The 15,340-nt window shown below is 52.6% G+C and overlaps 1 protein-coding gene across 2 annotated transcripts in view; it reads right to left on the bottom strand.

Annotated features, from left to right (window-relative positions):
• Fbln2 (fibulin 2) overlaps positions 1 to 9,007 on the bottom strand; it is a 59,188-nt gene extending 50,181 nt beyond the window's left edge. For both annotated transcript variants that reach the window (NM_001100490.1, XM_087656210.1), the window contains 1 exon segment: positions 8,930 to 9,007. The gene's annotated coding sequence lies outside the window, so the exon portion shown is untranslated.
• Between the last annotated feature and the right edge of the window lie 6,333 nt (positions 9,008 to 15,340).

Here is a 15,340-nt window from a genome sequence, read left to right as displayed (position 1 = left end):
GTAGGTGGGCTGCTGATGAGTGGAGGACACATGGATGGGAAGGTAGACTCGTGGGTGGCTCAGGAAGTTTGTCGGTGGCAGTTGGGTGGATGAGGAGATGGAGAATGAAGATGGGTGGTGACCAGGTACATCAGCAATGCATGAGTGGAGTCATAGGCCAGTGGACATGTGCATGGAGGTAAAGAGCCAGGCTTGCTCATGGATGTTACAGACCAAGGGAAATCCTGAGTCAGCGTTCTTTATTTCCCCAACACAGCCTAAGGCTCCACCACTGGCCAGCACCTCAGACAGCTCCCTGCCCCAGGGACCAGCACCAGAGCTCAGGCCCTCGAGTCAAACTGGCCTTGTTGAGGTCCCAGCACAGTGAGTTCCCCTGCTGTGTGTCCACAGGTGAGAAGCTAGGGCTCTCTGAGCTTAGCCCCTAGCCCAGTCCGGTGCAGGAGAACACCACCATTCTCACGGGAGACCAAGAATGAAATGGAAAGCCTTTTGACAGAGGCCAGCGTGAGACAGCACAGACAGGGCCCCTCAAAATTTCCATCCTATTAAAAGATTGTTTTAAAAATTGCTCCAGGCCTTGAAAATGGAATGTACCTCCCCCTCCTCCCACTATAAAACCAGGAAAATCCTGAAATCTAAAGCAGACACAGACAGTACAACAGAAGACCTCACTGCCCACTCCCCCTAAGGCATCAGACGCCAGAAGCCACACAAGGCTGGAAGTCAGCGTGGCTCTCCATACTGCCAGGCAAGAGCTAAAAGAAAATTCAACACAAACATCCCTAGATGCTGAAATAAGAACAAAACGATCCAACACTGTGGAATCCAAGCCTCTAAGAAGGGCCAGCCCTAGAGAATGAGATGGTTTTGCAAGGATGGGGTTGGAGCCAGCATGGCCACCCATGACACAGCCCCATAGCATCTCGAAGCCCACAGGGGGCTACAGAGAAAACCTACCCCACTCACAAACTGCAGGTCCAGCAAGAGCCCACTGTGTAGCAAGCTACTCACATATTTGTGGGGGAGGGAGAGTCCCTCAGAGCCTGGGTCGGGCTCTCACCTGCCCTGACTCAGTTTTTGTCTTTCCTTCATTCTCAATGCCTTTTTGGGGACAATGAAGATTAATTCTAGGATCATGGGTGCATATGTGGCCACACATGTGATGGGCTCCCATTCACCTGCTCACTTCCCACCTTTTCTCCAGCCCTGGCTGGTGAGCACAGACACTCCCCTCTCCCCAAACCATACAGCCTCCCGGGTCCTTCTGTGACTCACTGGCTCTCTGCACCCATCTTCCTCAGCTGCCAACACAGCTGGACGGAGATGCCAGCCAAAGGAGAGGGCAGCTGTTTTCTCTACAACTCCCAAGGCCTTTGCCAAGTAATAATTATTGACACAGACCTGGAATTTGGGTATTTTGCAAGATTGCCAGAGAAGCAGGTGGTGTGCAAAGCCCAGCAAGATCTGGACCCAGCCCTGGTACAACCATCAGGCTAAGGGTCTGAGAAGCCCTACCCTACCTCCCACCCTGCCAAGAGGCCACCACTGCTGAGGCAGAGAAAAGGGATCAGGACCAAACCGGGTGTTCCTGAAGATGGGACTCAAAATCAAACCCATGGGTTCAAGGCAACTGAGAGCAGGTGGCCCAGGGCTCCAGAAATGCTCCTCCCTGAAACTTCCCTGTGGCCCTGTGATGATTAGGAGGTAGTGTGGAGGCTGAAGAACCCAGTGACTCCCTCCACAGGCAACTACAATCACATGCATGCATACAGGGACACACATAAATAAAATGAAAATAAAAGGAGGGAGTGTTTTCTGTGGGTGCATGTGTCTATGTGTGTGTGTTCCTGTGTTTTCTTGTGTTCATATGCATGTATGCACTCATATGCATGTATGCACTCATATGCATGTATGCACTCATATGCATGTATGCACGTCGGGGACCGGAGTGCATTAGCAGGTTGTGGTGAGACCACCCGCCTCGATGCCCTGATCCTTGGGTCTCAGGAGGACTTCTCCTTTGGCTACCTACCTTTCCACGTGCTCCACACTGTGTTCTCTCTCTCTCTCTCCCCCTCGCCCCCTCTCTCGTTCTCCCTCTCCCTCTCCCTCCACTCCTCCCCCTCCCCCTCACTCTCCTCCCTTTCCTTCCCCCCCCCCGCTTCCATTCCCTCCCCCCACCTCCCCGGTCCATCTCACTGACCTTAGGGTCAGTTCTCACAATATGGGTCAGACCCAAGGGAAATAGCAGGGAGGGTGCTCAGGGGTCCCAAGGGTTTCCGTACTGCAATATCTTTCTGATGTGCTTTTAGGCTGAGACGGCCCTAAAGCCAGAAATTTTTAGATTTCCTGAATGCTTCCTTGGATAAAAGTTAGCGCTGGGCATTCAGGCTGAGGGTCACAGGTAAGGGACAATGGAGTCTGGGGGTACCAAGGACCATGAGGCCAAAGATCAACTTGACAATGACACCTCAGCCACCAGAGGAGTGAACAGAACAAGAGAGAAGCCACCGTTCAGTGCTGCCCATCTGCCTAGAGTGTTTGGAGATGGGGCATGCAGATTATGGCCTTCCTTCTACCTCTATGAATCTCTGGGAGGAGGCTGTCACTCAACCCATTCTCCAGGTGGAGACTCTGAGGCTGGGAGAGATACCATGGGACTAAGGCCAAAGGCAAGTAGCCAGCCCTTTCCACACCTCCCACACACTGCCTGTCCCCCCTCACACCAGAGCCTCTTTCTACATGCAAGCAGTCCTTGAGCCCAAAGGTCAGCAGAGCCGAGAATGTTATTCTCACCTCAGAGATGAACCAGCTTAGGCCCAATGGGATGAGAGACCTTGGGAGAGCAGGTGTGCCTCAGGCAATGTCCTTCTGTGGATGCAGCAAATGGTGCTCAGCGCACCAGGCCCCATCTCCTGAGGCTCCCACCAGCCCCTTGGCCTCTGCCCAGTACCAGTGGGTGGCACCATTTCCTTACCAGCTGGAAGACGTGGGTGGGGACCCTGGCCAGGGACAATACAGTCAGGTTCCCACCCCGAGGAAGGAAGCAACCTTCCCTTAGACCTGCACTTTCTCTGCAACAATCAGTCCACATGCAGAGGCATTTCTGTACCATTTCCAGGTTACAGTAACTTCTAAGACAATGGCTGTAAGTGACGCACAGCCTGACCCTCCAGGGACCCTGGGAATAGGCAAGCCAAACGGAGGCCTGTAGTACCCACCACTGAGGACATGGAGAACAGAGCTGGCTACGGCCCATTCTTCCTCTCTAGTGTGACTGCCAACAGTTATGTCCTCTCAGAACCTTGGTCTACCTACCCTGTCACCTCAGAGTCTGGCCTCCATGTTCAAAGTATTCTCAAATGCCAGTCACTGTCCCTTTGCCCAACATCGGGGTTCTCTATACCCAGGGCTCTATCTACCTCCCCTCTCATGATCAAAGATCTACTCGCCAAGAGAAGCCAGACTCTCTTGGGGCCGCAGTCTCACATTTTTTCTTCCCATTGGAATGGTAGTTGCACCCTGTCCAGGAAGCTCCCCCAGCTCCCTGAGGCTTGTCTGGATGTGGCTGCCTCATGGGTCAGCCTCTGAGACCTCTGAACTCCCTGTACTCTCCTCCACATTGGCTGTGTACCTAGGTAGAGTGTGCTGCAGCCCCCAGCCCTCAAGACGACCATAAGAGATGTCTTCCTCCATTAGAGCAGTGCACTTGCTTTGGCAAGAAAACTTGGTGAGCTAACACATAGCCCCAACTCCAGCAAGCACAAAATGCCCACTAGACTCTCAACCATCTCGAAGTATGACCAATCAGTTGTCACTGCTCCCATTGAGGCCTTCTCCAGTTACCCCACCAGTATGCAAAGCCACCCTGCCACCAACTGTAGTAGGGGTAGGAGATAACCTAGATGTCACCTCCAGCCTGCTCTCCCTGTCACTGCCATGGGGATCTTGCATTTCAAACAGACCTCTCCCTGACCCATCAGAGCTCCCTATCGGTGTGGCATCTCCAGTGGCCAGCCCCACCCACCTCCATAACGCTCGGTCATGGGGTGGGCAGAGGTCTCATCCTGTAGCTGGTTCTGGTCCCTTGTTTTGACAGGCCTTCTGTCTCCTGGGAAGCAGTCTCCCCACACAGGGCGGGGTCCCTAATGTTGAGCCCACTGTCAGTCCCCATCTTGGGCATCCTCCCCACCCATCTGCTCACAGGGATGTATGTACTAATCTGCCTCCCACCTGTGTCTCCCTCCAGATCAAGCTCAGTGTGGAAGAAGGGGCCTGGGTCACTGGGTTATCCTCAGCGCTCGGAAGCATCCCACACATAGTGGGTGCTCAGGAAGCACCTGCTGTATGAAGGCAGCATGTCTTCTCTGACAAAACTGGAAAAGGGCTGCAGTGCCCAGTTTACAGTCAGGAAAACTCAGAAGCTGAGTGAGGCAATGAACCTGAAGAAGCAGAATATTTGGGCAGCAGAGCTGTGAACCTCATCGGAGGCCAAGCAGGAATATATTTCTGCACCAGCTCCTCCCCGATGTAAGAGTGGGGTCTGAGCTGCCCCCTGAGCTGGGCTATATGCCTAGGACCAAGTGAGGACTGGGCTTCCAACCAAATGCCAAATGCCCATTCCAGACAGTCCTCAGGGATTAAACAGGAGTGCACACCCCAGGAAAGGAGGCAAGAGGAAAGGGCGAGGGAAAGAGGGGGGAGAATTTCCTTTTGCTCACTGGCTAGACTTTGCAAAACGTGACTTTGGCACCATACAATGTAATCACCGTGGAAACTCTCACAGGCTGTGCCAGGGAGGAGTCCGTCTGTTCATCGAGGTCACGAACACAGAGATGTGAATAGCAACTCTCACTGGTCTCCCAACACCTCACAGGTCACCTGCTCACTGATGGCTCTCCGCTCGCTTTGTATAATGTATGGAGGTTTGTTTTCTGTGTCACCAGGGGGTGGCTCTCAGGGCCTTATGCACTCTACACAAAGGCTTCGCTAATGGTAATACCAGCCTCTCCTGCATGTTCTGAGCCTACAACACCGATGAGGTCCAAAACCCCAAATATAAGAAGATATACAGTGCGAAGTCTCACCTCCCTAGCACTGCCCCCTCCCGGGTGGGCACAGGCTATACCTCTCCCCTGGGGTAGTGGCTGCTGCCATGTGAATGTGTATTCTGATCTGACAAGAGGCAGCATGGCTACACAAGTGTCAGCTCCTTGTTTTCTTCTTCTAGAAGACCTTCTAGATCTTTCCATAAAGCCTACTCTCTAATTTTTACAGTTACGTAATATGCTGCAAAAGAATATGCTGGCCTCTCTTTGACCAGCTCATGTCACAGGAAGCTTAGTGACCCCTGTCAGGTCTGACTTCCCATTTGCATGCATTTTCTGAAGATGAGGCCTGCCCTGACCCCAGGCCTGGCTCTAAAGCGGGCTCAGTGACCACATGGTACCATTCTGCAGAGGCATGAAGCCTCTGGACCTGTACACGTTCAGAGCATATTTACATGGTCCTGCATATTGGGGCTTCCTGGCACAAAACTTCCAGGAACTTCTAGAGCACGCTGGCACACTCCTTCAACTGGAACCTAAGAAGGTAGAGGAAGGGAGGTCTCTGGGAGTCCGAGGTCAACCTGGACTACATAGTGAGTTGAGGCCAGTCAGAGCTACATAGCAAGATCCTGCCTCAAGAACCAAAATAAAGCAAACAGAAAAACTTCCAGGAAATTTCAAACTCCCAGCTGTACACCCCATACCTTTCTGTTCCTCCTGTCCCCTTCCCACAAAAGCTTCACCTCCTCCCTTTTTCTCCCACACAAGCACTAAGGAGACTCTCATCCTGGGCACTAGCTGCCACTATTGTTCATATCTCAGTTTAGAAATCTCTCCTCAAAGAGCCCCTTAACCCCATACCTAAGCCTAGGCTACAGGATAAGGTCTAGACCAGCCCTGTTCATAGCAAGACTCTGTTTCAAAACAAAACAACCTCTCTCTCTCTCTCTCTCTCTCTCTCTCTCTCTCTCTCTCTCTCTCTCTCTCTCTCTCCTCCCTCCCTCCCTCCCTCCCTCCCCCCCCCCCCTCTCTCAGTTCACCTGGGCATATGCCTGGTTGTCTTTCCCTCTCATGTTTCCATCTGAGTCCCACCCTACTCCACCCTACCTCTTCCAGTTAGAAAATCAGCTGCATAGCAACATGGACAGCATCTGCTTCACCCACCCCCAGCTCCCATGAGTTCTGCATCTGTACCTGGCCAGGACAAAATGCTAGACAGTCATCCCCATCTCTGCCTCCTCACTGCAAGGTCGTGAGCACTGGTAAATGCTAGAAATCTCTACAAAAGAAAAGACTGAGGTCCAAGGAATAGGGTTGGGGCAGAGCAGGGCCCCGCCTCTAGACTACCTCCCTACCAGGAAATCTCCAAGGAGCAGCCAGTGAATGGCTGGCCCTCTCCTCCTGTCCCCTGAGCCATGGACAGGCAGCCACATGTCACAGGGGTGCTTAGCATACCTACAATCAGCCACATGCGGAAGATGAGCATGGGAGACCACAGAAATTTCAGCTTAGAATAACACAGTGACCACCATGCCCTAAGCCACCCATCTAGCAGTTGCCTGCAGGAACATGAGCTTAGCTCGTGTGGTATCCTGAGTTCCTCTCTGTGTGGTGTCCTGTTTGCCAAAGCCAGCTAGGGAAATAAGAAAAAATCATTCACAGCCTAGCTTGTAAGGCACAAGGCCAGCAGATGTCCAAGAGGTCACACCTGAGTGGTGCCATGGGTTTACTTTGTGATCTCCACTTGACCACAGGAGTCATAGAAAGGGAGCTGTCATTCTCATCAGACATCAAAGGGCCATGTGGACCAAGCTATGTGTAATCTTATTCCTGAACCCTGGGCTCTGCTCCGTCATGATCTCAAGGAGCAATCTCCATGCCTTAGTCATGGTAGGAGCATTTATTGAGAACCTACTATGTGTCCGCTATGGACAAGACTCAGGAAACGTCACTGACATCCAGGTCTCCATTTCTCAGGATTCAGTGCTGGAAGGGCAGAGAGCATTGTTCTGGGGTGTGAACATGGTCCTTTGCTTGCTGAATTCTTTCTGAGACTCCCTTCTCCATGTCAGTCAGGATATAGCTTCACAGAGTGGCTCTCAGAATAACAAGATGAAAAATGCCATGTGAGGCCTGTCTCAGGTCCAGCAGGCGCTCTCACCTTCCTCCTACGGGGACACCAGGCTATCACCCCCACAGACCAGCACAAAATGTCTGCCCTATCACTAGGACCCTGGTAAGCCTGAGTCTTCGACACTCCCACCTTTGTAGTGACCAAAGTCCTCAACGGTAGGAGGCTTACTTAAGGCATGGCAGAAGTTAGCCTGGGCTCACCCTTGAGAGAGCAATGGATTTAAAGGGTCACAACCAGAACAGATTTCCAAAGGCCAGACAGGAGCCCAGAAGGAAGGCCTGGTAGAGACTTTAACCAAAGGTGCCCCTGGCCCACCCCTAAGGGAGGCAGGCCAGCAGCGCTGGTTGAAGCACACCACAAAGGCATATGAATCCTGAGCTGCCGGAGCTTGAGTTTTTCAAGAAAAGACGGAAATCCGGACTTTTCTGTGAAAGCTGCCAGTTAGTAAATGCTGGCAGCTAATTAAATTTTTAAAAACAATAATAGCATACTGAGAGCCAAGCAAAACACGCAGAGCTAGTCACAGCCAGGGCTGGCGGGACTGTGCCTCCAGTCAGATGCTTTCTACATACTAGATGGAGGGGTGGGCGGGAAGACAAGGGGGTACCACCCTTGGCAACATCTCTCATTCTGCCTTTCCTCGTGGGGGCCCTGCACGCACGCACACACACACACACACACAAACACACACACACACACACACACACACACATGCTTGGCACCTCCAGAAGGTGAGGCGCAGAGCCCCAGTCATTCCATCACAAATATGCATCAGCTCCATTCAGTGCCAAGCCCAGGAAGCTCACCCGGCCTCCCCTGGGGAGGGCTGGGTTCAGCACCCTCTGAGCAACAAGCCCCTCCAGCACAAATTCCTTTTTGTCTTTCTGACCTGTCATGGAACACCTGCTGGTTCAAACCAACGTCTGACTGGCCCAAGTGCCCATCACCGCAAAGCAGATGGGCAAGATCTCAGGACAGCTGAGGAAGAAGGGATGGCCCCTTGCCTAGGAGGCTGGGGTGAGGGAAGGGAGAAACAAGAGGTGGTGAGGAGCCAAGCCCACCCCTGAAGACTGAGCCCCTCCTGGGCCCCCCAGGCCACTGCGAGAGTGAGCCAAGACTAACATCAGCAGCCACTTTTTTCTCCCTAGGGTGAGGCACCCACTCCTCAGCAGGAGAACCACAGATGCTAGGGACCGTGACACTGTCTGTGCACCTGAATGTGGGGCCCTCTGTGTCTTCAGGTATTGTCCAACACAGGCCTCCTGTGTGGGAGATGCGTGTGAAATAGTGGATGAAGATAAGCGAGGCGTTGAACCAGCCGGCGTTGGTCCAAACTTTCTATGGATGTTGAACGCACGCGTGCTTAACACGGACACATTTGCATGCCTGAAGGATGCCTAATACAGGCAAGTATGTGTAAAAGCACGCACGTGCGGAGGGACATGGGAGAGGTGAGCGTGCATGAGAGATTCTGGACTGGGAGTTGGGGTGGCCTGTGCCTCTGCAGAGCTTGCAGTAACTTCTGCTAGCATGAGTGCATGTGTGGCAGTTTGCGACTGCGGGTGGGGTGGTGCCAGATTGAGAGGCCCAGTCTTCCCTGCTTGAGGGGCGGGGGCGGGGGTGACCCTGGGAGACCCTGAAGGACAAGACTGGGATATGGAAGGCCAGAGAGATGTAGCCAGCGATCAAGAGAAAATGACCGACTTAGAGGGAGCGCGGCGTGGAAACCCAGAGGCTCCATACTCACTCTGTACTCCGTGCTCTGTGTTGAGCTGCGCCGCCGTCAGTCTGTCCTTGCACCCGCCGTCGGTGAATCCAGAGCCCTGGTGGCGCGCGGCGCCGGGTGGAGAAGAGCGGGACAAGCCAGGCCTTGAGACCCCGCCCCACGGGTCCCGCCTTGGGGCGGGGCCTTGGATTGCTAAGACTTCACCCAACCCAAGGCTCAACCCGCCCTGGAGCCTGAGCTCTCCTGTCCTGGTCTCTGAGCCCCCTTTCCACTCCCCCTCTCTAGGCTCTGGCTATACTGAGACTCAGATGTGCCGCCTTTTAGCTTCTCCTCCTAGACCCAGTATCCTGTGATGGCCAGAGGTGCCCAGGCTCAAAGCTGCACAGGGACAGATATGCAGAAACTAGGCATAGGCACACTTCCATCTCAGTTCTCCGCAATCTAGATCACCCTGTCTTTTTTTTTTTTTTCAGCTTAGTTCTGTTGCCTGTACCATGGTGTAGCTTAGCCAATACCCTTGACCTCTGTGGGGAGGGAACTGTGGAGAACCCTGTCATTCACAGCACTGTACCCAAGAGGCAGGCAAAACTCTGTAAGATATAAACTCGAAACATATCATTACTGGGCCCTTGGCTCCCTGCCTGCCAAACGAGGCAGGTATCCTAGTGTCTGGTCACCACTGTCTACTCTCAGCAGGCCCAGGGCCTGTGCATGGTAGAAAGCTGACAATGAGCCTCACTGTCTGACATCCAAGAGTACAAACTACCTCCCATACCTGCCAGAGATGGATGCCCCTACAGCCACTTCCCGTCATCCTAGGAGCAGCTGTGGCCCAAGAGTAAGACCCTGCGGCTCAGAGAACAGGTATGGGGCAGCCAAGAGTAAACAAAAGCACAGAGAAGGGAGGCTATCTGCCCAGGGTTACATAGCTGAAACCAGAAATAGCCAGGGAATCATAGAGGAACCAGGATGGAGACCAGGGATGAATGGAAAAGTCTGACACAGCCTGCCTCCGTGGGCCCTTTCCACAAACCCATCTTTCAGGGCCTTTGTGTGTGCTGCTAACCTCTACCTAAACACCTCTCCCCCATGAGCTTAGGGCTGGCTCATCCTTGCTTTGAGATACAGCTAAAATATCCCCTCTCTGAAACCACAACGCAGAGCCCCTCTATCCTGCCACTTGGCTGCGTTCTCTCCCTGGCGACCTTCTTGAGATGGGTTTATAAATGGTCGTTTGTAGCATTACTTCATAGCAAAGGCTTCTGTCCCCTGTAGTTGTGTGTCCTTGGGCAAGTCACTTCCCTCTGAGTTTTGACTTACTTCCTCAGCTGCAAACTAAACAACAGGCCATCAAAGCCTACATCAGGGGTTGAGCAGAAATCCCAAAGCCCCCAAAAGGGTGTGCCCAGTACATAGTATATGAGAATAAAGACCAGATGAAACCTTTCTCTCTATGGCCAAGAGCAAAGCGTGGACCCTTTCCCCACTGCAAGTCCCGGGTTGAGGGAAAGGAAGGAGGCAAGCGGCCAAGATTCAGGCTTAGGCTGCAGACAAGGAGCCTGGGCCTGGCTGTCCTTCCACCAGATAACACAGAGGCTGTTTCCCACCTCCGTCATCTGAGCCAGAGTTGTGGCTCGCCTAGAGCCTGCCAGGACTCTTATCAAGACAGGGTATACATCACCCACCAGGAATTTGGGGCCGGGGCTTGGCTGACATAGAGTTGAAGGAAGTTATAGGCTGATAAGGTCCAGACAGAGTGCCATAGGGGGCAGAGGTGTTATTCACACCAGTGACGATCTCATGGCCTCCCTTGGGCACTGAGGCGCCAGAGACAGCAGGCGTGGGGCTCACCAACACCACTTGGCCAACTGGACTGGGGAGAAAGGCTCACAGTCTTTGGGGAAGGGAACTGCATCTATACCAGGTAGTTTCGGGAAGACCACCACCCCTCTGTGATAGCACAAGACATCACCTAAGGGCTTGGGGAGGCGGGCCCTGAGGCTAGACAGCCTCTCTGAGTGGCCTCCAGTCTCAGCTCGAGGGTCCCCACGGAGACACTGGAGTTGTGCAGACAATGCTGGAAGTGGTGCTGGACACAGTGAGCCCCTGCCTTCATGTGTGTTGTTATTATATCCAGTACAAACCTCCACCCTGTTCATCTGTGGAAGAAGAGGTGTCATAAATGTCCCTGCAACTCGAACTTGGAGACAAAAGAGCAACCATAGGGACCAAATCTTGCTGTCATACTGGGGTAGGCATCATGGAGCCAGGACTCCTGTTGAGAGGTGTCCTCCAGCCTCTGGAGTCTGATGTGACTCCCAACCTCCAATAGGGCCTTTGATCCTCCCTCCCACTCTGCCTCTTTGTCTCTCCTGCCCTCTCTTTAACACTGCAGCCACAGTGTGGGAGCACCAGTCTGCTCGCTCCTCAGCTGCAGGGAAGAAGAGGCCAGTAGATGCCATAACCACCAAGGCTTCCCAGTGGAGAGCCTGCTGTCTCCCCAACCCAGAGAAGGCTGCTGTGGCTTAAATGCCCTATGAAAGCCCACAGGCTTTTGAGCCCTGAGTGTCTCCAAGGTTCCTGGGGAGGGTAAAATGTTGCAGCGATAGAATCTGCAGGAAGTGGGCCTGGTGGAGCGTGGTTAGGTTGTGGGGGCTCCACCCTCAGATGGGATTAATGAGTCTCTCTCAGTCCCTGCTCAGTGAGACTTTGTTGTAAAGACCCAGCCTGCCTGTCCCCCACCCCCTCTGACTTCCCGTCTCGACATGTGATCTGTCCCTCTCACAGAGTTTCCACCACCGCCATGATGTGGTGCAGCCCAGGGCCCCTCACCAGGATGCTGGCCCAGTAATCTCGGCTCTCCTAGACTCTGAGCTACATAAGACTCTTTTCTTCAGACAACAGCAGAAACTGAATGAAAATAGCTTTCAAAGATGATGGCCAGAGACTTTTAAAGGCCAGTCCACACACCGAGGAGCAGTATGACCCTCCCCAGTCCTGTTGTCCCACAAAGACGCTTGGGCATCACTACCCCCCGACAGCAGTGTACGACGATGAGCTGAACACTCCAGTACTTTATTTACATCTTTATCTGAAATACGAATGTCTATCCTGCCTAAGTTCAGTTCTCTGGTGAGTGGAGTGGAGCATCTGAATTCTTAGTAATCCCCAGACACCTGAGAAGTATAAGCAGTGCTGGGCAGACAAGGCCCTCCCAGCGTTGTCTCCTCCTGAAGAGAGGAGAGTCTGCAGAAAAAAGCCACCTGGAGCCCCTGCGGCTCCCCTCCGTCCTCCAGCCTTCTAGATGATGGTTCACCAGCATCTGGAATTCCTGCCTGTACATGTCCTTCCCATGCCTTGCTTCCTCCCCAGAGTAGCTGCACTACCGGCCTACACATCTCAGGCCTCAGGGTTACCTGGGGCAGGAACTAACATATGACATGTGGAAGGCCTGAATATGGTTGATGGTTAGGGCCGGCTCAGGCACTCTGTGATCTGGATCCCAACGTCTCCAGCCGATCCTCAAGGCTAGAGCTGTGGTCTTCAACAGTAAGAAGCTGTTCTGTCCCCTGGGGAACACCCCCACCTCTCTGCCTTCCAGTTTCACCATGGATCTGGCCCACCACCCAACCCTTTCCACCTGTGACAGGAAAATCCACCCACAGGAAGTTCAGATGGGCACAGGAGCCTGGCTAAGGTCTGCATTTCTGGCTGTCCCAGCCACAAACACTCTGGACCATTGGAGAGGACCAGGAGTGATATGACCAGCTGTAAGGAAGGGCAAGCCTGCCCTTTCCTTTCACTTCCAGGTACCTTGACACAGGTCATGCCCTGCTGGGTCTCACAGGGCCTTACCTGCCCTGGCCCTTCACTTGGAAATGCACCAAAGCATAGGCTCCTTTGTTATAGCAGCCTTCCCTGTACCTAACTAACTAAAGACCTCTGCTAAGAAGCTTAGATGTGCCATGCTGTACACAGGAATATCCCACGGGGTCAGGGAGAGCTAGGTGCAGGGCTTGTGTATACTACACAGTCTGCATTTCAGTTTTCTGCCCAGGTACATCCCCAGGTACTAGGGCCTCTGCAGAACCTTCCTATCTATCCTGGGTCTACATGGATACATGTACATTTGGACCGGGACAATCCCCCACTTCCTGGCTGGGAACCTGGCCCAAGTGTGGCCTGCTAGAGGGGTCTATCCTCAGCTTTAGTGGTTGAATCAGGGAAGGGAAGTAACTAAGAAGGACTCTAGCAAGGAGCCCAAAAAGGACACTTGTACCTGGTGCATTTTGGAGCCCGAGCTTGTGGTCAACGCCTTACATGTGGTGGGCAAGGAATGGGTAGAGAGCAGCTCTGAGCAGCATAGGAACTCAGGAGTGCCTCCTCATAGCAGATGCTGAAGCTCGGCCTAGAGCCACCCAGTCTCAAGCTCCCACCTTAGCGATTGGTACCTACTTGCTTCTGGAAGCCTCTGCCAACCTGAGTTGCAGCATTGAAATAATTGCTTCATTTGAGACTTCGGCCAGTTTAAACAGGAGTTTCCTGTTCACAAATTCTCCTACAAGAATTGTCTGAGAAACTTGATTCGGCGAGAGAAAATGGCCTACCATGTGCAGCTCCTATTCCCCTGCCCCATGCACTCACTCCCCAGACCCCTCTACACACTTCCCAATGTCCAGATTCTCATTACTGTTCCTGCTTTACAGTTGAAGAGGTTGAGGCCCAGCAGTATGGCAGGGTACCATGCAGTCAGCTCATTCTTTGCCCCACTCTATTGTCCCACATTGTGAACAGGGACCAAGTGCCCCTTGGCAAGCTGCACAGAGGGTCTGAAGCACAGAACCCCTGGGGGGCCAGGGAGCTGGGGAGCCATTACTCTTCTATGAGTCCCCCTGAATGTTCCAGGAAGCCAAAGGCCTGACGACTCTGTCTGGGAATGGTAGGCTTCCACCTCTGTGGCCCAACTCATTACTGATTCATCTCACCCTTCCCTCTGTCTGGTGTGATGAAATCTCTGGCACTTCTCTGGTCACCCAGGACACGACTTAGCCTAGCCATTCAGGCCAACTCTCCTGGCTTGGAGAAAAGGGCGGGTGAGGGGGCAGGGTGCTGAACTCAGAGTGAAGATCTCACCGTGGGTTAGAAAGCAAGCTGGGCATACGCCCCCACCACCCCACCCCAACACCGTCCAGAAAAGCCCAGAGAGGGAAGAGACCTGCCAAAGCCCAAATAACACAACCCTCAGGGGCTAACCCGGACAGTTGAGAGGCAAGCCTCTGGCTATTCCGAGCCTTGGTGGTTTGTTTTTTTTTTTGTTTGTTTGTTTGTTTGTTTTGTTTTGCTTTGCTTTTTGTTTTCACCTGTGAAATGTTAAAGGCTAGCTCTAATTTTAATAAATACATTAGAGAATTTGTACCAAACCAGCAGATGATGTCTTCTCAGAAGAATCTGTTTCAGTCCCTTTTGCTTTGTACAAGTGTATCCACCTCTGACCATTTCTAAATGTTCTTATTATCTAAAGAATGATTTGAAGAGAATCTTTGGATTTAGATTTGGGCACCTGTCCAGCTCCAAGAAGTTTTGGTGGCACAGGGCACGTGCATCTCTGGATACTTTCGATGATTGTGTCGCTACATCTCTGGAGCTTGTGTTGACAGCCGCCTAAAGGTAGCATGATTTCCTCTGCCCCACCAAGAGCTGGCGCAGGGTGCCCAGCCTCCAGGCTACCTTTACTCTGGGGTGGGGGGGGTGCCTCAGGATCTGCAACAGACTGTCTTTCCGAAATTCTTTGCATAGAAGGAAGCTCACCGTCTTCTGCAGACCCTCCTATACTTTGGTCATGTGATCTTTTTGTTTGTTTGTTTGTTTTAATGTAGGGATTTTCTTTTCAATTGATATAAATGAACCCACTAATACCTTTCGTTAAGGCAGTAGTTCTCAACCTTCCTAATGCTGCACAGCTCCTCATGTTGTGGTCACCCCAAATCACAAAATTACTTTTGTTGCGACTTCAGAACTGTAAATTTTGCTACTGTTATGAATCATGATGTAAATATCTGATGTACTACCCTTGTAAAGGGTCATTTGACCTCCCAAAAGGGTCTCCATGCACTGTTCTCAGGCTTTGGGCCCTGAGGTTCTGCTTAGAGTGGCTTCTTCCCTCTTATATTCATCCATCCATTAATCAATTGCCCTTAAACCTGGCCCCAGCCCCTCCCGCCTCAATCTACATGCTGGTGTTTGCCCTTTACCATGCTGCCTAAGGATGGGGGGGGGGCCTTCAGGAATATGAGAAAACAGAGATCCTTCTGCAAACAACCCCCATCTGCCCGACAGGCTACCTCATCTACCTCTGGGAGTTCATGAGTTTGGAGCTATGAGCATCTAAGGTTTGTAGGCCACAGGGACACATCTCCTCGGAGGTGACAGACC

This window comes from Rattus norvegicus, chromosome 4 (genome assembly GCF_021556685.1).
Source record: "Rattus norvegicus strain SHRSP/BbbUtx chromosome 4, alternate assembly SHRSP_T2T, whole genome shotgun sequence".
Lineage (NCBI taxonomy): Eukaryota > Metazoa > Chordata > Mammalia > Rodentia > Muridae > Rattus > Rattus norvegicus.
The sequence above is the reverse complement of the archived record's forward strand: the minus strand, read 5'-3'. Positions and strand labels throughout refer to the sequence as shown.